This window comes from Callorhinus ursinus, unplaced genomic scaffold, assembly GCF_003265705.2.
Source record: "Callorhinus ursinus isolate GAN/ISIS: 27379988/994484 unplaced genomic scaffold, GSC_fseal_2.0 scaffold62, whole genome shotgun sequence".
Classification (NCBI taxonomy): Eukaryota; Metazoa; Chordata; class Mammalia; order Carnivora; family Otariidae; genus Callorhinus; species Callorhinus ursinus.
Window position 1 is genome coordinate 7,894,795 of NW_027397124.1, and position 10,261 is coordinate 7,905,055.

Genomic DNA, 10,261 nt, shown 5'->3' on the forward strand with positions numbered 1-10,261 from the left:
TTCCTACAACATCACTTTTCTTCCTCCTTCAGGACCTTGGCTCTTGCTGTTTGCTAGGAATGCCACTGCCCTCGAGTTTTGCATAGCTGGCATTTTCTGATTTAAGTGGCAACCCGAAGCAGTTCTCTCTCCCTTCCCAAATTCAAGTAGCACTTCCATCCCTCGGCTCACTCTTTTTTCTTCTCTTTATTCCTTTCTGTAAATGTATCCGTTTACTGGTTCATTATCCTTCTTTTACGGATAAATAGCTTCTGGTCTGCCTTGTTCAAGACAATACTTAGTAGAGTGCCTAGTTCATTGAAGGAACTAGAATTTGATGATTAATGTTATTGCACATTTATTGAGTAAATGAATACAAGAATAATTTTTGATATAAATGATTCAATCCCAAAGAAAGAATGCTAGTGGTGGAATTTCAGGCATGATTGTGAAATAAAAAAAACTTTTGGAGCATTTTCTTTCCAATTTGTTCATAGTAGATAGTGCTAAGTTTTTTTTTCCTTACATATTTAAACATATTTAGATCTCAACACTAAGTTACCTGCTCAGAATACCTGGGACACATGTTTTTAGACTATCACTTAAGAGTCCATTTATTACAAGGGTTCTATAAAAAATGTGTTGGGTAATGAGGTTAATGTCCTTCAGAGTTTTACCTTTTTCTCAGGAAAAAAGAGGATTTGCTCTATTCTTTGTATTGTTTCTTGTCCTTTTCAAGTTCATGTTCACCTTAATATTCCTTTCCTTCCTTAGGTTTGATTTTTGTCAATTCACATTTTTTCACTATTTAATTTATGGAGTTGTTAGGGGAAGTGCTTTATTTCGAATAGCCTATTTCAGAACCTCATGGGAATGGCAGGAAGAACAAGCAGAATAGTAAGGCAGCCAGAGAGTTAAGGGAGTGTGGTCCCCAGGTGAGTTATGCTTCACTCCCTTCTAAAGTGCCTAGGATAACACGGGGCTTGCCTACTATTGTCTGAGAGCTCAGATTACTTAACTATAAGTCATTGATGATTATTTCCCCTCTCCTCCCTCAGCTTTCAATTTTCAAAGTCTAAGGCACATCTTGAAATTTTGTCACATTCCTTTCTTATAATTGCCTGCATTAGTTGAGTTTTCCAATTTGTATCTTCTGAACTTCTCTCCGTATACTACCCTTTTTGGTTTTTGTTTATGCTTTATTTATTTTGTCCTTTGGATTCTAAATTTTTCCTGTCAGGGAGTTTTCCTATAAATCTGTTTACAGCGTGGTGCATTCTAAGTATGTCCCATATGGAACACAAGTAAAACGAAAAAAAAAGTTACGCATAATTTTGCCAAGAGTGAAAACATTTTATGCCTTTTTTTTGCACAGGACAATTTCCTTCTGAATCTTATGCAGCATTTAAAAAATACCCAGGAGACCTCCCTAAAGCCAAGCGATGTTAAAGATTAGCTGTTATTCATCAGGTTCATACGGGAATGAAAGAATCGCTCGCATCTGGCAAAGAAACCCGGGTATCCGAGGTTTTGCGCTTCAGAGAGGTTGCAGGTCCATAAAACAGCCCATTCGGCAGCCACCTGGGAACGGAGCGGGTGGGGCGGAGCTTCCGTTGATTGAGGGGCGAGGGAGAGGAGCTACAGAGTTCTCACCAATCAGAATTCTGCTTTGTTTTCTCTTACTGGCCAATGAGGGAGCTCTGTTGGCGAGGCTGTCTTCAAGTCCGAGCCACCTACCTCCATCGCAGCCTATCAGCAGACGGCTTTTACGAAGCGTCCGCGGAGCTCCCGCCCCGCGGGCGGAGCGGCCCTGCCCCTTCCCGCCCCTCCGGCCGTGGCCCCACCCCGCCGAGGGAGGGGGCCAAGTCGGTTACTCACTGGGCTGGAGGTGGGGGCCGGGCTCCGGCTGGGCTCGTGCGTTCTGCGCCCGCCGAGGCGGTGCCGAGCCCGCTGGCTCCTGATTGTCCTTTGCGGCGGCTGCGGTCGCTGCCTCTTTGCCTCCGGACCCGGGACTGCAGCGGCCGGAGCGATCGCGCCTCTCGCGGGCCACGGCTGCCCAGAGCAGGTAATGGGGCGCCGTGGCTGCAGCCCCTATCGGAGTACCGGTGCGGCGCGGGCGGTGGGGTCTGCTCCCCTTGCTGCTCCCGCAGGCGGCAACCGGGCCGAGCCGGGCCGCGCCACCCGAGCCTTCCGCCCTCCTCAAGGCGCCTCCGCCCGGGAGCCCGCGGCGGCGGCGACACCTTGCGGGGAGGTGGGGGCGGGGCCGGGCGGGGGAGGGGCGGGGTCAGCTGCCGGCGGGACCCCTTGGGGACTCGGAGTGAGGCGGCTGGGCCCAACGGAGGACTCGAGAACGTGCAGGTGGAGGAAAACTGCGGAGTTGAGTCAGAGTCAGGCTCACGAGGGAAAGGGACCCACTGATAAGTAGCGATAAGCTGAGTGGCTTTTTTTTTTTTTTAAGCCAGAAAGGTGTCTTGGGTATTGTTAATTACATATTTTCTGGAGACAGGCGCATTGCAGTGCCATTTACACATTAACACTGTTTACTTGTTATTTTTTAAATTAAGAGCAGTCTTTAACGTGAACTTGTTTGGGGACTTTTCCTTAAGTGACAGGTAGACCCAGCAGTGTGACTCACCTTTGTCTGGGGTGGGGAAGGTGCGATAGGAGTGAGGGGGAGGAATGTTGATGAGGAATGCCTGCGCAGGTTTGAAAGGATTGTGGGGGTGGGACCTTGTTTCTGTCACTCTGTCATGGGTGGGAGTAGAATTGTGATTCTTTTTTCTTCTAATTTTTTTTAAACATTAGCATTCAAATGAGAAGAGCTTCTCTAAAAACAATTTCTGGGTTTTAGGTTTTAGGAATGCACCTGCTTGGTACTCATGCGGTAATACTTTGCAGACAAGCCAATTTATTACAGATTTGCACCTTGAATTGTTACTACCTTTTCTTTGACTTGCTTAATAACCTTTGTTTTCATTCACTATTTGTTCACAAGTGAAATGGTGAAGGTCACCGGGTTTGGGCAGTAATGGCACCGTGAGAACTCTTGGAGCAGTGTTCTCCGCTTCTAGGTGCACTCCAGTTCTCACCAGTACAGGTTTTCCCTGCTGTCTGAAAACACAGCGTTCCTATGAAATCTTTTCTAAACCGAAGGGCTGCAAAGCACAAAAAACACTTACTATTAATGTATATGGGAAATTTTTTTAGTGTTACTCCCCAAAAACCTCTTAGGCTTTTCTGATACCTTAGGATACATTTTGCTAATGTCAAATAAGTCAAGATACAGCACAGATGCTCAGACAGAGGTCAAAGCTGCCGGGGGCTTGTTGCTGAGATGCTGAGTGGAGTTCCCAGGGAAGGAGCTTGGTTCTGCCACTCCAGCTGTTCCCTGGTGTGTGCTGTCTCTATACCAGCTAATGCCAAACAAACACCTCTGTGGGTTTCTTCCAGTTAGTAAAAAGAGATACTGAGGTCTGTCGTAAAAGCAAAGTAGTGTAACACGAGCTTATGAAAAACAGGGGATACCTGTATTTCCATTTAGGTCTTTTGAGACTCATAGACTGTCAATTTTTTAATCCTTCTTTTGGGAGGTAGGTAGTGCATATCATGCCTATTTCACAAGTACATAAAGTGAAAGCCTTAGAGATGAGGAGAAGTCTGCCCCAGGTCACCTGACTCCTACTTTATTTTGTACCCGTAGTGGATTTAATTCAGGATCTACTAAGGTTCCCACCATCAAGTAAGCTTCTGTATACCGATTTGATCACGTGGTACAAGAATCACAGACGGAGATAGTTTTTTCCAAGTAAAGAAATAGTGTCTCTTAGGTTTTTTTTCTTCCCCCTCCTCGAGTTTGTTGAGATAGTTTGAATCACACCAGAAAGGTAACTTTTCACACAGGCAAAACAAAACAAATTCCTAGTGGTGCTATGTGAAAATCTATTTTAAATTTTGGGGAGATTTTCCAAATTAGAGAACCCTATCTTATCTGTGTTTGCATCTGTAGCTTAGCAGTGGACTTCAGTACTGTTTTCTGAGTTGAAATAATTAATATACATAAAGCAAATAAAAATGAAGCATGATGCATTCTGGTCATGACTTGGGGCTTTTTGGGAAAGGTTAACTATAAATTTAGTAGAAAAGTTGAAAATGTAAAAATCATTTATTTCTCAGAATAGTGCAAACAAAGGAGTTTGGGGGTTAATGGAGAGCAGGCTTAAGATGGCTAGTTGGGAGGAACCTCTCGAATGGTGTCAAGGCTTGGGGAATTCCGAATTGCTAGGTTAAACTAATTAGTAATCGTGAATATGGAAATGTCTTATGAATTACTGAATGGAACTCTTCTAATCATGAAGTCCCTTTTCATGCGTCTGTATGCCATTTTGACATAACTTATTCTTGTAAGATATAAGGCATCGCTTATACAAGCCCTATCTCTGATTCAATTTGTTTTTGCATTAATGTCTTAATTTTTACTCTCCTGTCAAAATTTCTAGCGCCCAAGGATTTCCATTAAGAAACCTTTTTCAGTTTGTTAGTTTGTACGGGAAATGAGTCCTCTCTTATGAACGCAGCCCTCTTGCAGTGTGGGAAACTGGAAAGATTTAGGCTGTTTGTATAGTATTGTATTCTTACCTAGAGTTTGTCCTTTAAAAAAAATATTAATTACGATGTTACACAACTTCCACTAGGTGGTGCACTGAGTGCTACTCAATGGAGAGTTCAATCAGATTTTTTTCCTTATTATAAGCATTTCACTGACAAAGATACAAATGTACTGTAACTGTTTCTGTTGTAATTACAGTTCAGACAGAATTGCAATGAATGATTTGTCAGTTTCATTAAGTGAGATTATTTGGAAGGAAACGACAGCTTAAAGTGAAGGACACTTAGCAATTTTAGAAATAACTTCTAAAAAGCTCTCTGATTCTCCGTGATCAGGAACCCACACCAGAGTGTGGATTTTTGGTCCTTGTTTATGTACACTTGAACTTTTTTTTTAAATGGCTGTGTTTCGTTTAAATCTTATATGAACTATTAGCTATTTGACTGGTTTCATGTTTTGCTTTCGTTGATTACGGATTCCTTAAAACAAGTGGTAGAATAAAGTTGGTACATATAACAAGATTACTCAAATCTTGAATATGAGTGAATACTTAAGTTATAAAAAAATTTTTTTTTCCAGGCACGTAACTTTTTTCTTTCTTGAATGCTCACATAATCCATTTAGGAGAACATTATTATTTTCAGCTTACTTATAAAGGAGAGGGGAGCATCCTCCATCTGATGGTAGGAGCTAACAGGCTTGTTTGTTACTGATTAATTGCTGTTAATTGTTACAGAAGGGGGATGAGAAGATAGCTGTTGCTTTCGAAAGAAGTACCTGTTTTAGATATAGAAATGGCAATGTTAGTGGAGAATAAGCACTAGTTGGGACGATTGCATTTTGGGAGATGTTTTACAGAAAGCTTTGGGCTTTTAAAAGACAGGATAAGAATTTGAATGGGAAGGTCTGAAGGTGGTTGGTGTGTGTGTGTTTCAGTTCCAGTGAACTCTGTAGGGAGGAGGGCTTTGGTAATCTGTTTCTTGGAACTACCTGTGGTTCTAGGGTGGGGAAATTAATGGTGTTTTGGGAGAGGGAAAATTAATAGGTGCCATTCCTTCCAGGAGGGTAGCTCTTGCCAGTGCCACCAATCTTGGGTGAGCTGGGGCGTGGAAAGGTGGATGGTTGTAAGTAGTCAGGCCGATTAAAAACTGCCTGAGTGTGGGCTTCTCAGAGCTCTTTGCACCTTTGACGACTTGAATCAAGTCAATATGCATTTTTTTTTAAAGATTTTATTTATTTATTTGAGAGAGAGAGAGAGAGCACATGAGAGGGGGGAGGGTCAGAGGGAGAAGCAGACTCCCTGCCGAGCAGGGAGCCCGATGTGGGACTCGATCCAGGGACCCCAGGATCATGACCTGAGCCGAAGGCAGTCGCTTAACCGACTGAGCCACCCAGGCGCCCAAGTCAATATGCATTTTAAGTCAGGTTTCTAGCTCTTCCACTGTACAGACTTGGTCAAGTTAACTCTTCAGTCTTCAAATTTATGTTTTTAATTTTTAAAATAAGTAGAATCCCGAACTTTATGAAATTAATTTGAGTATGCAAGTGAATAGCTTAAAGGAGTTATTTGGCATAGAGTATGTTCTCAAATTATGGTAGGTGCTTGAATCTCTACATACTTCTGATACTCTATCTTCCACTATCTTAAAAAAAGGTGTTAATAGAAATAGACAAATTTAAGTACACGTGGAGCTGTATTCCTCAAACTGAGGACTTGAGTTGGGGTAGGAAAGAAAGCTCCTGGTCTAGATATTGCTTTGAATAGAGAAAAGTCAGGTAGGATGCTGTAAAGGGGTCTAGGTAAGGGGTTGGGGTAATGTGAGCAGTTTTTGCACTACTGTGTATATGTACTAGCATATCTGATTAGCTTGTTAAAAACGTGTTTGGAAGGTGGTGCCTCTATATGTTTATTTAAAGCAATTTGAGGGGTGCCTGGGTGGTTCACTCGTTAAGCGTCTGCCTTCAGCTCAGGTCATGATCCCAGGGTCCTGGGATCGAGTCCCACATTGGGCTCCCTGCTAGTGTGGAGCCTGCTTTTCCCTCTGCCTCTGCTGCCCCCCCCCGCTTGTTCTCTCTCTCTCTCGCAAAAAATAAATAAAATCTTAAAAAAAAAAAAAAGCAATTTGAGTCTTGAGAAACAAATATTTCTGAAGGTTATAACCTTTTTTTTTTTTTTTTTTTTTTGGCAGTTGGAAGTTGTTGAAGGGGTGTTGTGAAAATCTAGAGTTGAGCCAGAGATAAAAAGGTTTAATGGAGCTATGGACCAAGATTTGTCAAGCTCCTGCTGCTGATATTTAAAACATTTTTGTTTTCTTCCTAATATGGCTTCTGATCCAACTTCTGAGGATTCTGTTTGGACCTCTGTGCTCTTTTTCATGTTTGGAATTTAAAATCCAGTTCCTAGCAAGGCCCTTCAGAGTAGACTTTTTTTTTTAAGATGGTTGAATCAGGGTACGGATTGAACATTTTGTCAGGCTGGGGGAGGAGTTGCTGGGTCTTGAGAAATGAATGAACATAATTTTGATTTATTTAGAGTCATTTTAAATAGGATTGAAAGTTTACGTTGTGAAATTTCCGAAACAGTGATCATTTCCCCTTTAATGTACATACATTGAGTGTGAAAACCAGTGGTTCTCGAACCTTCCGTGCCCCCAGCTCACCAGGAGGGCTTGTTAAAACATAGGTAGCTGGCTCCACTCGTAGAGTTTCTGATTCAGTGGGTCTGTGGTGGGCCCTGAGAACGTGCCTTTCTATTAAGTCGCAGTGGTGATGCTGCTGGTCCAGGGACCATGCTCTGAAAACCAGGGAGAAGATACCAGGGGGAATGTAAGCGCAGTGGTTAAGAGAACAGGGCTTTGAAGTTTGAATCCCTGCTTGGTCACCGACTTCAGGCACATTTCTTACCTCTGTTCTCTAAATTAGAAATACAGTAGCATGTTGTGGCAAGTATTTAAATGAACTCAAGTGTGTAAAAGCTCATAGAACAGCACCTGCTAGGTGGTGAACATGCAATAAATGTTGGCTTTTAATCCTAAAAAAATCAATTAGGGTATGAAATAAACAGAATCCTGAATCTTAAAGTTGAGGTATGCTCCTTAAGGACAGAAACTTTTAATTTTGAAAAAAGTTTTAAGATTTGAGAGAGTAAGAGAGTGAGAGCACAAGCAGGGGGAGCAGCAGAGGGAGAGGGAGAAGCAGGCTCCCTGCTGAGCAGGGATTCCGAGTTGGGGCTTGATCCCAGGACCCTGGGATCATGACCTGAGCCGAAGGCAGACGCTTAACGGACTGAGCCAGCCAGGAGCCCCCAGAAACTTTTATATTTATCCTCATTTCCTAGCACAGTGCTGTGGAAAAGGCATAAAAGTACTCAATTTCTATTTAACAAATAAAGGAAACGTTTGTGGATCTAGTGATTTTCCAGAAAAGAGACCTGGAATGTTCACATTGGTGGTGTCTTCTTCTGTTTTTTTCCTCCTGAAAAGCTTTCTTTGGTCAAAAGATGTTGGTTTTAGGATAATCATTGTAGTCCACACTTTATAGAACAGGAATTTTAAAGGTTGTTCCTGGGAGTTCAATTTTAGGAAGTGCCTGGGAGTCATCTTTAGAAAATAGTCTCACCTGTTGTTTGGTGACTTTGTTCAAAGACCCTGAATGCAGTTCTCGGAGATTCTTCCCCCGTTGGCCACCATGCCTGGTTAATTTTCTTTCTGCGGGTCTCCAAGAGCCCGCCTCTTGTCTGGCCCCCCATTCCTGTTACTTCCTGTCACCATTGTCACCCTCTTAACAGTGTTACTTGTTCACTTTTTTTGTTTCCTTCACTAGAATGCATACTCTGTGAGGGCAAGGCCCAAGCAAAACACCTGGTGGGCAGGGATTTTGCACATGCTGGTTCCATGAAGGACCCTGTGTGGCAGGGACTCCCTCCCCATGTCAGGTGCATAGGCTTGAGTTCATGCTCCCTTTTGGCCCACCCTTATGATGCGGTGGTCCATGTAAGCCTCTCAGTTTATTTCACGCATCTTCCTCCTTCATCTCCCATTCCATTTTTGGTTCTCCGCCACCCCCCATTGGACCCTCTCTTGGGCTTGTACATAACTTCATTAAATTCTGCCAGATTATTATCTGGAATGGCTGTGATGGTTTATGCCAGCTGTCGGTCCCCACATTCTTGCCAGCACTTGATATTTTCTGACCTTATAATTTTTTCCAATCTGATGCAACAGATGGAGTGAACTGGGCACAATGTGATATATTACTGTTCTGATTTGCAATTCTCTGATTACTAATGCAGGCAAGTATCCTGTCGTATGCTTATCAGCTGTGTGGGGTCCCTGTTTGTGAATTGCCATTTATTTATTCTTTGCCTCTTGTTCTATTAGATTTTTGTATCCCCCTTCCTGCTTTTCTGCCCTAATTTACAGGAATTTTTTGTATATCCTGGGTGATAATCTGTTGGATTTTATGTGGTGCAAATATCTTCGTAGGTTTTTTTTTTTTACCCGTTTATCGGGTTTCTTTTTTGAAATCTTTTATTGTACAGAATCTTTAATTTTGTTATAGTTAGATCCACTTTTTCACCGTCTAGGTTTTGTTTAGGACATATTTCTCCATTCTTAGTTAACAAAGGTATGTTTTTACAACCTGTCTCTTCCTGTTCTAGTTCCACACTGGTTTGGTTTTTGTTTTCATTTTTATTGCTACAACCTGTTTATAGTGATTTATGTAGAAGTATGAGTCCCACCTGTATTCTTTTCAGATGTTTAAGCTGGTGGTTTTCATCCCTGGCTTTACATTAGAATTAACAAGGTAGCTTTTAGAAACCTGTGGCCCAGGTTACCTCCTATCAATTGAATCATAATCTAGAGGAAGTGGAGACCAAGCAGTTATATTTTTTTAAAACCTCCTCTGGTGATATATAACCATGGTTAAACCAAATGTTAAAAAACAATTCAACTGAATCAATTTTAAAGATCTTACTGGCTTTATTTGACAATTCATGAATTGGGCAGTCACCCATCCAGCAAATAGAAAGGAGGTCTGGGAAGGAACTGTATAGAATGAAAGACTTTTGCATGTAGAAGGGAATGGGATCAGGAAATTATAGGAGCAGAAAGTGGGCTGGTTGTGGCAAGGTCGCTTTCCTTTAGATGACAGGAGTCTGCAAGGCAGGTTACCTCATTCATGCAGATCAGGTAAGTTCCTAATGAACTAGTTTATGAGTCCATTTCTGGGAGAGCTGAAACTAATTGTCTCTGATGATGTGGGGCTTAGCATAAGTGACTCTGTTGGGCTTGTTGTTTTTTTTTTTTTTAAGATTTTATTTGACAGAGTGCATGAGCACACGCACAAGCAGGGGGAGTGGGAGAAGCAGGCTCCCCGCTGAGCAGGGGCTCCATCCCAGGCCCCTGGGATCATGACCTGAGCTGAGGGCAGATGCTTAACCAACTGAGCCACCCAGGCGCCCCTGTTTTCTTATTTTATTTTATTTTTTAAAGATTTTATTTATTTATTTGACAGAGACACAGCGAGACAGGGAACACAAGCAGGGGGAGTGGGAGAGGGAGAAGCAGACTTCCCGCTGAGCAGGGAGCCCGACTCGGGGCTCTATCCCAGGACCCTGAGATCATGACCTGAGCCGAAGGCAGACGCTTAACGACTGAGCCACCCAGGCTCAGT

At 42.7% G+C, this 10,261-nt stretch overlaps 1 protein-coding gene across 2 annotated transcripts in view; it reads left to right on the forward strand.

The window, feature by feature from the left end:
* The first annotated feature begins 1,904 nt into the window (after positions 1-1,904).
* The window catches only part of MPP7 (MAGUK p55 scaffold protein 7), a 288,302-nt gene continuing 279,945 nt past the window's right edge, over positions 1,905-10,261 (forward strand). For both annotated transcript variants that reach the window (XM_025885841.2, XM_073885448.1), the window contains exon 1: positions 1,905-2,044. The gene's annotated coding sequence lies outside the window, so the exon portion shown is untranslated. The remainder of the gene's footprint in view (positions 2,045-10,261) is intronic.